General features: G+C 48.7%; 2 long non-coding RNA genes across 2 annotated transcripts; both read left to right on the top strand.

The window, feature by feature from the left end:
• The first annotated feature begins 466 nt into the window (after positions 1–466).
• Positions 467–864, top strand: LOC145428477 (uncharacterized). The gene is made up of 2 exons (XR_013908768.1): positions 467–621; positions 699–864. It is a non-coding gene; the product is annotated as an uncharacterized LOC145428477 (long non-coding RNA).
• Positions 865–5,198: 4,334 nt separating this feature from the next.
• LOC145428574 (uncharacterized) lies at positions 5,199–5,738 on the top strand. The gene is made up of 2 exons (XR_013908866.1): positions 5,199–5,495; positions 5,573–5,738. It is a non-coding gene; the product is annotated as an uncharacterized LOC145428574 (long non-coding RNA).
• Positions 5,739–9,263: the final 3,525 nt, after the last annotated feature.

Here is a 9,263-nt window from a genome sequence, read left to right as displayed (position 1 = left end):
ATGACTGTGTGACTGCGCTGAGCTGAAATCTCCCCCTTACAGCCAAGAGACATCAAGTCAATGAACTACATTTTTCAGACATAATTTTGAGAGCTATTTGCAGCCAGTCACATGACAATAATAATAAAAGCCTAGTTGTTCTTGATTGCATCATTACTCTCCTGGGCTGGGTGTTCAGGTGTTGTTGTTGTTTACTAATAATAGTTCCACCTATTTTTCTTTCAGAAAATAGGAAACAGTTTGAAAGTTTACAAGATTGGGAAGCAGACCCTTCAGTTTTCAGATCCCTCTTCTGTAGAACCAGCTCCTAGCTTGGATTCAGCACATAGACACCATGTGTCACGGTTGGACGGCCCTTTCCGGACGACCCTGCTTGTGTTTATGTTTTCTGTATATGTGTTTGCTTCTCCCTCCCTGGCCCTCGGGGTTGTTTACGGAAGTGCGCGCCGTGGGAGAGGCATGTCCTGGCGACTGTCGTCATTGGGAGTCCCTCTTCGCTGTTGCCGGCCCACCTGCAGCTGATTACCTGACCAGTGGTTGGTAATCATTCCTCCAGGCTAGAAAGGGGTATTTAACCTGGACTCACGGCGACAGTCGACGTGGGATTATTACTCCGAACTGGTATAGTCTGTGCGAGCAGTGTGAGTGTGTTATTCGGCTAGCGTGTGGCTAACGCTGGATTTTCCTTCTTCCTCCAGGAGGGGCGAGCGGAGAAGCGAGTTGGGGAGCACACACACTAAGGGAGTTACTACACGGAACGCACTGGGAGCAAGGGACGAGCACGATTGGAAAATTGCACTTTTGAATGGATTGTTGGACTTGTCTGTTTCACTGTAAATAAACGCACTGTGTTTCTGTGAGCAAGAACCGCGCCTGGGTCCCTCTTCTCCGTGACAGAATAATCCCACCACCATGGACCCAGCGGATTCTGCTTCACGCCAGCTGTCTATCCAAGCGGAGGTTTTGGAGCGACATGAGGAAATGCTGAAGCACGTTTCAAAGGAACAAACCGCGCTTCTGCAAGCCATGACAGAGCTTAAAGGTATGTTGATTTCCTCACCTAATACGGCTCCAACGCAGCCCGCCCCTTCGCTGGAAGCCGCGGCAGCCTGTCCGCTTCCTCCTTCACCTCCACCGCGGCAGCGGGAGTACTCACTCCCCGCACCCGAAAAATTTGACGGCGAGTTGGGGAGGAGCCGGGGTTTTTTGACGCAATGCTCTCTTGTGTTTAGACAGCAACCTTGTGCCTTTGCCTCTGATTCTGCTAAAATCGCTTATTTGGTGCAACTTATGACTGGGCGGGAGCTTCAATGGGCTCAGGCAGTTTTAAATACCCAGCCCTCTGTGTCATATGACGTCTTTCTCAGCAAGTTTCGCTGTGTGTTTGATAAAGGCGCTAGCTCGGATGCTGCAGGTCATCGCATGTTTTCTCTGAAGCAAGGTAGGAGGAGTGTTGCTGACTTTTCCGTGGAGTTCTGGATCCTGGCGGAGGAGTCGGGCTGGGAGGAGAAAGCACTGCGTGGAGCCTTCCTCAACAGCCTTAATGAGAATATTAAGCGTGAGTTAGCAACCAAGGAACTGCCTAAAGCTTTGTCTGCTCTAATCAATATGTGTATTAACTTAGACGACCACATGCGGGAGTTCGGCAGAAGAGCCGGGGATGGTCGGCGGCCTGCTGGGGGCACGGGTACATCTAGGGACCTTCCTACTCTGATGTGGAGAAGTGAGGAGGAGCAACACGGGGATGAAGAGCAACCCATGCAGCTCGGCGGAGCCAAGCTTTCCTCCTCTAGACTGGGGCGCAAACAACGGACTGGTGAGTGCTTTCTTTGTGGAAAAAGAGGACATTTTGTTGACTCCTGCCCAGACCGAGTAAAAGAGTCGGCCCGTCAGTAATTGTGGGGATACTGGCGGGCGCCACAACAAAAGTGTTCCCTCACCTCAGCTGCCCTGCTAAATTAATGTCTCACTCCCTCACTCACTCCTGCTGCGCACTCATTGACTCTGGTTCTGAACAAAATTTCCTAGACGAGGAGTTAGCCAACATCTTAGGCCTGCCCCTACTTCCCCTTCCAGAGGTCCTGAAGGTCTCAGCCTTAAATGGCGGCCATCTAGCCTCCGTCACACATCGCACTCAGGAGGTTACACTCATTATTTCGGGAAATCACTCTGAGAAAATCAGTTTGTTGGTATTCAAAGCCCCCCACACCCCACTGGTACTGGGATTTCCTTGGCTCCAACATCACAACCCCCAAATCGACTGGGCCAAAGGGTGTGTAACTGGCTGGAGCACGCGGTGTCATGAACAATGTTTACTTGCCGCTGTCCCGGACAATCCTGGGACCGCCTCTGCGAAAAGCTCCTCACCCCCCGACCTTTCCTTGGTGCCCGCCGACTACCACGACCTCGGCCAGGTATTCAGCAAAAGTAAGGCGTTGTCTTTGCCTCCACATCGGCCTTACGACTGTGGAATCGACCTACTCCCAGGCGCTCCCCTGCCAGCAAGTCGGCTCTACAGTCTGTCTAAACCGGAACGCGAGGCCATGGAATGCTACATAACGGAGTCTCTGGTCGCAGGTATTATTCGCCCATCTACTTCGCCTTTAGCAGCAGGATTCTTCTTTGTAAAGAAGAAAGATAAGAGCCTGCGTCCCTGCATTGACTTTCGAGGGCTGAACAAGATCACTGTTAGGAATAAATATCCACTCCCCCTGCTGGCCTCGGCATTCGAACTATTACAGGGGGCAGTCCTGTTCACCAAACTGGATCTTCGGAGTGTCTATCATCTGGTTCGCATCCGCAAGGGTGACGAGTGGAAGACGGCTTTGAACACCCACCTGGGGCACTTCGAATACTTAGTGATGCCCTTCGGTCTCACTAACGCCCCTGCGGTCTTCCAGGCCCTGATTAATGATGTGCTCAGGGACTTTATTAACCATTTTGTCTTCGTGTATCTGGATGACATTCTGATTTTTTCCAGGTCGCAGACTGAGCACATCAACCATGTACGTCTGGTTCTACGGCGCCTATTGGAGAACCGCCTTTTTGTGAAAGCGGAGAAATGTGAGTTCCATGTGGAAACTGTTTCTTTTCTGGGTTTCATTGTGGAACAGGGGCGTTTGCGAGCTGACCCGGCCAAAGTCAAAGCCGTAGTGGAATGGCCTATTCCCAAGACCCGCAAGGAGGTGCAGAGGTTCCTGGGCTTCGCCAATTTCTACCGCCGCTTTATCAGGGATTTCAGCAAGGTAGCCCTTCCTCTAACCAACCTAACTTCTCCTAAGTTGTCTTTCCAGTGGTCCTCCGCAGCCCAGCAAGCGTTTGATCGGCTCAAGCACCTGTTTTCCTCGGCTCCGGTCCTCGTCCAGGCGGACCTCGGCCGGCCTTTCGTCGTCGAGGTGGACGCGTCCGATTCGGGCGTGGGGGCGGTTCTCTCCCAACGGATCGACGGCAAGTTGCATCCCTGTGCGTTCTTCTCCCGCAGGTTGTCTCAGGCCGAGAGAAATTACGACGTGGGCGACCGGGAGTTGCTCGCCATCAAGTGGGCCCTTGAGGAATGGCGACATTGGCTGGAGGGCACTGAGCAGCCTTTCGTGGTGTGGACGGACCACAAAAATCTGGCGTATCTCCAGGCAGCCAAGCGCCTCAACGCCCGACAAGCCAGGTGGGCCTTATTTTTTACTCGTTTTCACTTCTCCATTACTTACAGGCCCGGTTCTAGGAACACTAAGCCAGACGCGTTGTCGCGCCAGTTCGCACCCGTGACCGATGAGGACGAGAAGGAAAAACCCATCCTGCCCCCCACCTGCATTGTGGGTGCACTAACATGGGAGATTGAAAAGGTGGTCAGGGACGCCCAGCGACAGGAGCCCGACCCTGGCACGGGCCCGAAAGGGAGACTATATGTTCCGGCCACAGCGCGTAGTCAGGTCATTCACTGGGCACATACTGCCAAGTTTTCGTGCCACCCAGGTAAAAATCGCACTGTCTCCTTTCTACGATGTTCGTTTTGGTGGCCCTCTCTTGTTCTCGATGTCCAGAACTATGTTGCGGCATGCCCGGTGTGCGCACGGAACAAAACCACCAACTCGCCTGCTTCTGGCCTCCTGCGACCGTTACCCACTCCAAAACGCCCATGGTCGCACATCGCCCTGGACTTCGTCACCGGCTTGCCTCCCTCTGCAGGTAACACCTCCATTCTAACCATTATTGACCGTTTTTCCAAGGCTGCCCACTTCATTGCTCTGCCCAAGCTCCCTTCTGCCTTGGAGACGGCCCAGTTACTGACGCACCATGTGTTTCGGCTCCACGGCATACCCCAGGACATCGTTTCCGACCGTGGCCCTCAGTTCACCTCGCGGGTTTGGAAGGAGTTCTGTGCAGAATTGGGAGCTCAGGTCAGTTTGTCCTCCGGGTTCCACCCCCAAACTAATGGTCAGACCGAAAGGGCCAATCAGGAGCTGGAGGCCATGTTGCGTTGCGTCGCATCATCGAACCAAGCGACCTGGAGCGAGCAGTTGGCCTGGGTGGAGTATGCCCACAACGCCAGCACGTCATCAGCGACTGGACTCTCGCCCTTCGAGGCATCGCTGGGGTATCAACCCCCTCTCCTCTCCATCTCTGAGGGAGAGCTGGCGGTTCCCTCGGTCCAGCACCACCTTAGGCGCTGTCGTCGGGTCTGGTGGGCCACGCGCGCAGCACTCCTGAGAACGGCCGAGCGGAACAAGGCATTGGCGGATCGCCGCCGCACTCCTGCTCCGGATTATCAGGTCGGCCAGCGGGTGTGGCTCTCCAGCAAGCACATCCCTCTTCGGACTGAGTCCAAGAAACTGGCCCCTCGGTCTCTTGGCCCCTTTGCCATCCAGGAGGTCCTGAACCCGGTGACGGTCCGGCTGGCCCTTCCGCCTGCTATGAAGGTACATAACGTCTTCCATGTTTCTCAGGTTAGGCCCGTCCGGACCAGCCCTTTGTGCCCGCCCCCTGGGCCCCCGCCACCCGCCCGGATTATCGACGGCGCCCCGGCGTATTCCATTACTCGCATAATGGATGCCCGGCGCCGCGGTAGGGGCTTTCAGTTTTTGGTGGGTGGGAGGGGTACGGTCCGGAAGAACGTTCTTGGGTGCCGCAGTCTGCCATTCTCGATCATCGCATGGTGAGAGAATTCCGCCGCCGGCATCCGGACAAGTTTGCCAGGTCCCATTAGAGGGGGGGTACTGTCACGGTTGGACGGCCCTTTCCGGACGACCCTGCTTGTGTTTATGTTTTCTGTATATGTGTTTGCTTCTCCCTCCCTGGCCCTCGGGGTTGTTTACGGAAGTGCGCGCCGTGGGAGAGGCGTGTCCTGGCGACTGTCGTCATTGGGAGTCCCTCTTCGCTGTTGCCGGCCCACCTGCAGCTGATTACCTGACCAGTGGTTGGTAATCATTCCTCCAGGCTAGAAAGGGGTATTTAACCTGGACTCACGGCGACAGTCGACGTGGGATTATTACTCCGAACTGGTATAGTCTGTGCGAGCAGTGTGAGTGTGTTATTCGGCTAGCGTGTGGCTAACGCTGGATTTTCCTTCTTCCTCCAGGAGGGGCGAGCGGAGAAGCGAGTTGGGGAGCACACACACTAAGGGAGTTACTACACGGAACGCACTGGGAGCAAGGGACGAGCACGATTGGAAAATTGCACTTTTGAATGGATTGTTGGACTTGTCTGTTTCACTGTAAATAAACGCACTGTGTTTCTGTGAGCAAGAACCGCGCCTGGGTCCCTCTTTTCCGTGACACCATGTCTACTTTTAAGGTTAGGCTTAAAACATTCCCTTTTGATAAAGCTTATAGTTATGGCTGGATCAATTAACCCCGGCCCCTAAGTTAGTTACGCTCCAATAGGCCTAGGATGCTGGGGCTTCCTAGGATGCACTGTGTGTTTCTTCTTCACTCTTTTATCACTCTCTATGTAGTTATACACCACTTTGCATTTAAACATCAGTTATTATTAAACTCTGGCTCTCTTGTGTTTTCTGTTCCCTCGCCCCCAACTGGTCACAGCAGATGGCTGCCCCTCCCTGAGCCTGGTTCTGCTGGAGGTGTCTTCCTGTTAAAAGGGAGTTTTTTCTTCCCTCTGTCACCAAGTACTTGCTCAAGGTGGTTATTGTTGAGGTTTTCTCTTTAAAGTTAAAGATAATATAAATAATATAATGTAATTATCCATTGTATATTATATAAATGTAAAGGGCCTGAGGTGACTGTTGTTGTGATTTACACTGCATTGAATTGAATTAAATTTAATTAGGTACTAATTAAGAAAACGTTGCTTTGTATTTAAAACATTTCTAAATTATAGGTTGAGATCTATATGGCATATTCAGCAATCTATATTTTGTCCCAGAAACAAAAACCTACTGGACCTCTTAAGAAAACCTGCACAACTATACGAAGAAAAAGCATATAAAATTCCTCACAGATGGGCCCTGCTTGGGTTTTAACCCAAATGTACAGAGCAAACATTTACTATTGGAAGATTTTTATTTTCTATATGGGTTTAAACCCCAAAATGAGCCTTGCATTAGTTCAGCCAGGCCATCAAGTCAAGCTCTGCCAGAATCCCAGCAGATCTCAATATCAAAGCCAGCCCTGATGGTACAGCTCACAAACTTCTATGTATCCAATTGTTCTTTTCATCAAGAGAATACTTTTCAAGATGCTTTTGTCTGCTGCTTTGCAATTGACTTTCATCCCAGTTCTTCCCTCCGAGCTGTGCTTGACTTGATCATTGCCTGTCGTCTCTAATACTCTTTTCTGTGCTAGCGTGGTTGCTGCTGGTTTCTCCAGAACCAAATATATCACCAAATATAGAGAAATAATATTCTTTTATAGCTATAATGGTTGTAGCTGACTCCCTGTAGCATTTAAATCAGGCTAAAAAGCTAAAATTGACCAGTGTTTTATATGCACAGTTATGATTTTTCACCAGTATAATGCAGCAGTGGGAAATACGTGGTTTGTACTGGGATTCACTCAATGCAATTCTGATATGGTTGTAGGAGATTGAGCACAGAAGATTACCCACTAGGTTGGTTATTGTTAATCCCCAGTGTTTGTAAAGGCACTGCTGAATAATGACACACTTGTCCATAAATCATGAATTGTTTCTCTTAACTTGATCCTGTGCAGAATTGAAAGCATATCCCATACGGAAAAGAAATAGTAAAAACTTATATGTGATTACTCATGAAAGTGGCCACTTTCATGAGTAAATCATATAAGACTTACATGATTTACTCATGAAAGTGGCCACTTTCGCATTACTTTCATACATTGTTTTAGTAAGTATCCAAAACATACAAGTTTCATTATATAATTTTTCAAGGCATCTTATATCTGTTTTCACTCTTATATGCTTTTCATACAAGTTTCACACAAGACAGATACAAACTTTATAAGATTTATATATATCTTTTCCATATGGGATTTGCCATGCTGCATGCAGGCTTTGGTCAAAAGAATGAAATAGAAAAGAGTTTATTGATTGATTATTGTGATCGCAGGTCTTTTTCTGTAATTTAAATTTTAAGATTTAAAGTAGGAGTTGTACATAACTGTCACACTGTTCAGTTACTGTGGAGTTAACATCACTCATTTTCCTCAACTAAAGATCACCTCTCCGCTTGCCTCAGGTCCTCGCAAAACCCAGTCAGGCTCTTTGCTGCCTCTACCGAAGCGAAGACACCATTTAGTAAACTTTAACATTAAACTGATTTAAAGAAGAATTTCCAAGCTTTTCCTGTTTCAGCAAAAGCCAGAATGAAAGAAAGAAAGGAGAAGAGAAGCAACACTGTACAGCATTTGCTCCTTCCTTATCCCCCCTCCTCTTTGGGATGCTCCAGAAGATAACAGGGTCAGGGAGAAAGGGATGCACAGTTGGAGGAAAAGAGAAAGGAAGAGAATGTCAAAGGAAATGAAGCAAAGGTTGACACTCGCACAAGGAAAGAGATACATTTTCCTGCATGTGAATGCCCAATATTTTGTGTTTGTGTGTGTCTCTTTTGTATATGAATGCATTGCTTTGTGCATGTTTGCCTGCATCCCTGTGTTCTGTGTAACAATATGGCTTTCCTTGGACCATCCTTGTGAGTGTGCAGTTTGACAATATGTGTATGAGTGTGTATGATGAGTATGAGGCTGCTTAGGGAATCACTGTGGTCAGCAGTCTGGAATTTTGTGCGAAATATGTGTGTTTGTAAGAATTTACAGTTGGATTTGATTGTTCAGGGTTCCTCTCTCTTTCTCTCTCTGAGTGTGTACGTCTGTGTGTGCGTGTGTTTTTTTTTCTCTCTCAGGGTTATTTTTAACCTCACATCACATAAAGAACCACAGTTTCACTCCAAGTAGGTCACAAGTGATGATCCCAAATAAGGATAAATAAAAGGCACACAACAATTGGCTAGCAAGTTTGTGTTTGGATATATTTAGTGTTATTATAATCAAATAATAGGAAGAAAGGTTGCAGAGTTCAGGTACACAGAAATGCAGAAATGCACTGAATTCCAACAAATCCAAACCAAAAAAAAAGGAAGTAAAAACCAAGTACGGACAAGTAAAGACAGGCAATGCAAAAACATGAGATGACACTCAGGAAAAGAAGGCTGGGTACACAACTAAATAAGTCTTGGAAGTAAGTAGTCAAAGAGCAAATACAGCAAAACATAGACATAGAGAGATGAAAAAGTTCCAAGAAACAAGTAACACTAAGAAGCAACCTGAATATTGCACTCAGGCTTATTTTTAAAAATCGTAGCCTCTTTGAGTTTTAGCTGAGTGCGGTAAGGTTAACGTGTGCACACAGACATGGACAGAGTTCCAAACTATGGCTGACATTAACATCAGCACCAAACCTTTGCTCTGGGAACTTCATTGCATGACCAGCTCCTGTAATAATGCGACATCTTTAAGAGTTCTAAACAAATGTCTGCCCTCCTCCAGAAAATCTTATGTACACAAACGTGCGTTGCAACTTCTTATCTGGTGCGCGTCTTTTATTTTGACAGCGAATGTGCACCTGCGGAACACTTATGCGCACCCCTGATTATTGGCACATGGACACTTTAGCTACAATATTTTCTTTTTTTGTGCATCTTCCAGCTGCCTTGTCCCCCACAGCACATGGTGCTCCCATCAGGTCCTGGCAGTCTCCTGATAGGAAGGCATGGCCAGGTGTTGCAGAACAGCTGTGTGGGGCAGCCTCCTCTGACACCACACCCTGAACCCACTGCTCCA

The sequence above is a fragment of the Astatotilapia calliptera genome, chromosome 4, assembly GCF_964374335.1.
Source record: "Astatotilapia calliptera chromosome 4, fAstCal68.1, whole genome shotgun sequence".
Lineage (NCBI taxonomy): Eukaryota > Metazoa > Chordata > Actinopteri > Cichliformes > Cichlidae > Astatotilapia > Astatotilapia calliptera.
The sequence above is the reverse complement of the archived record's forward strand: the minus strand, read 5'-3'. Positions and strand labels throughout refer to the sequence as shown.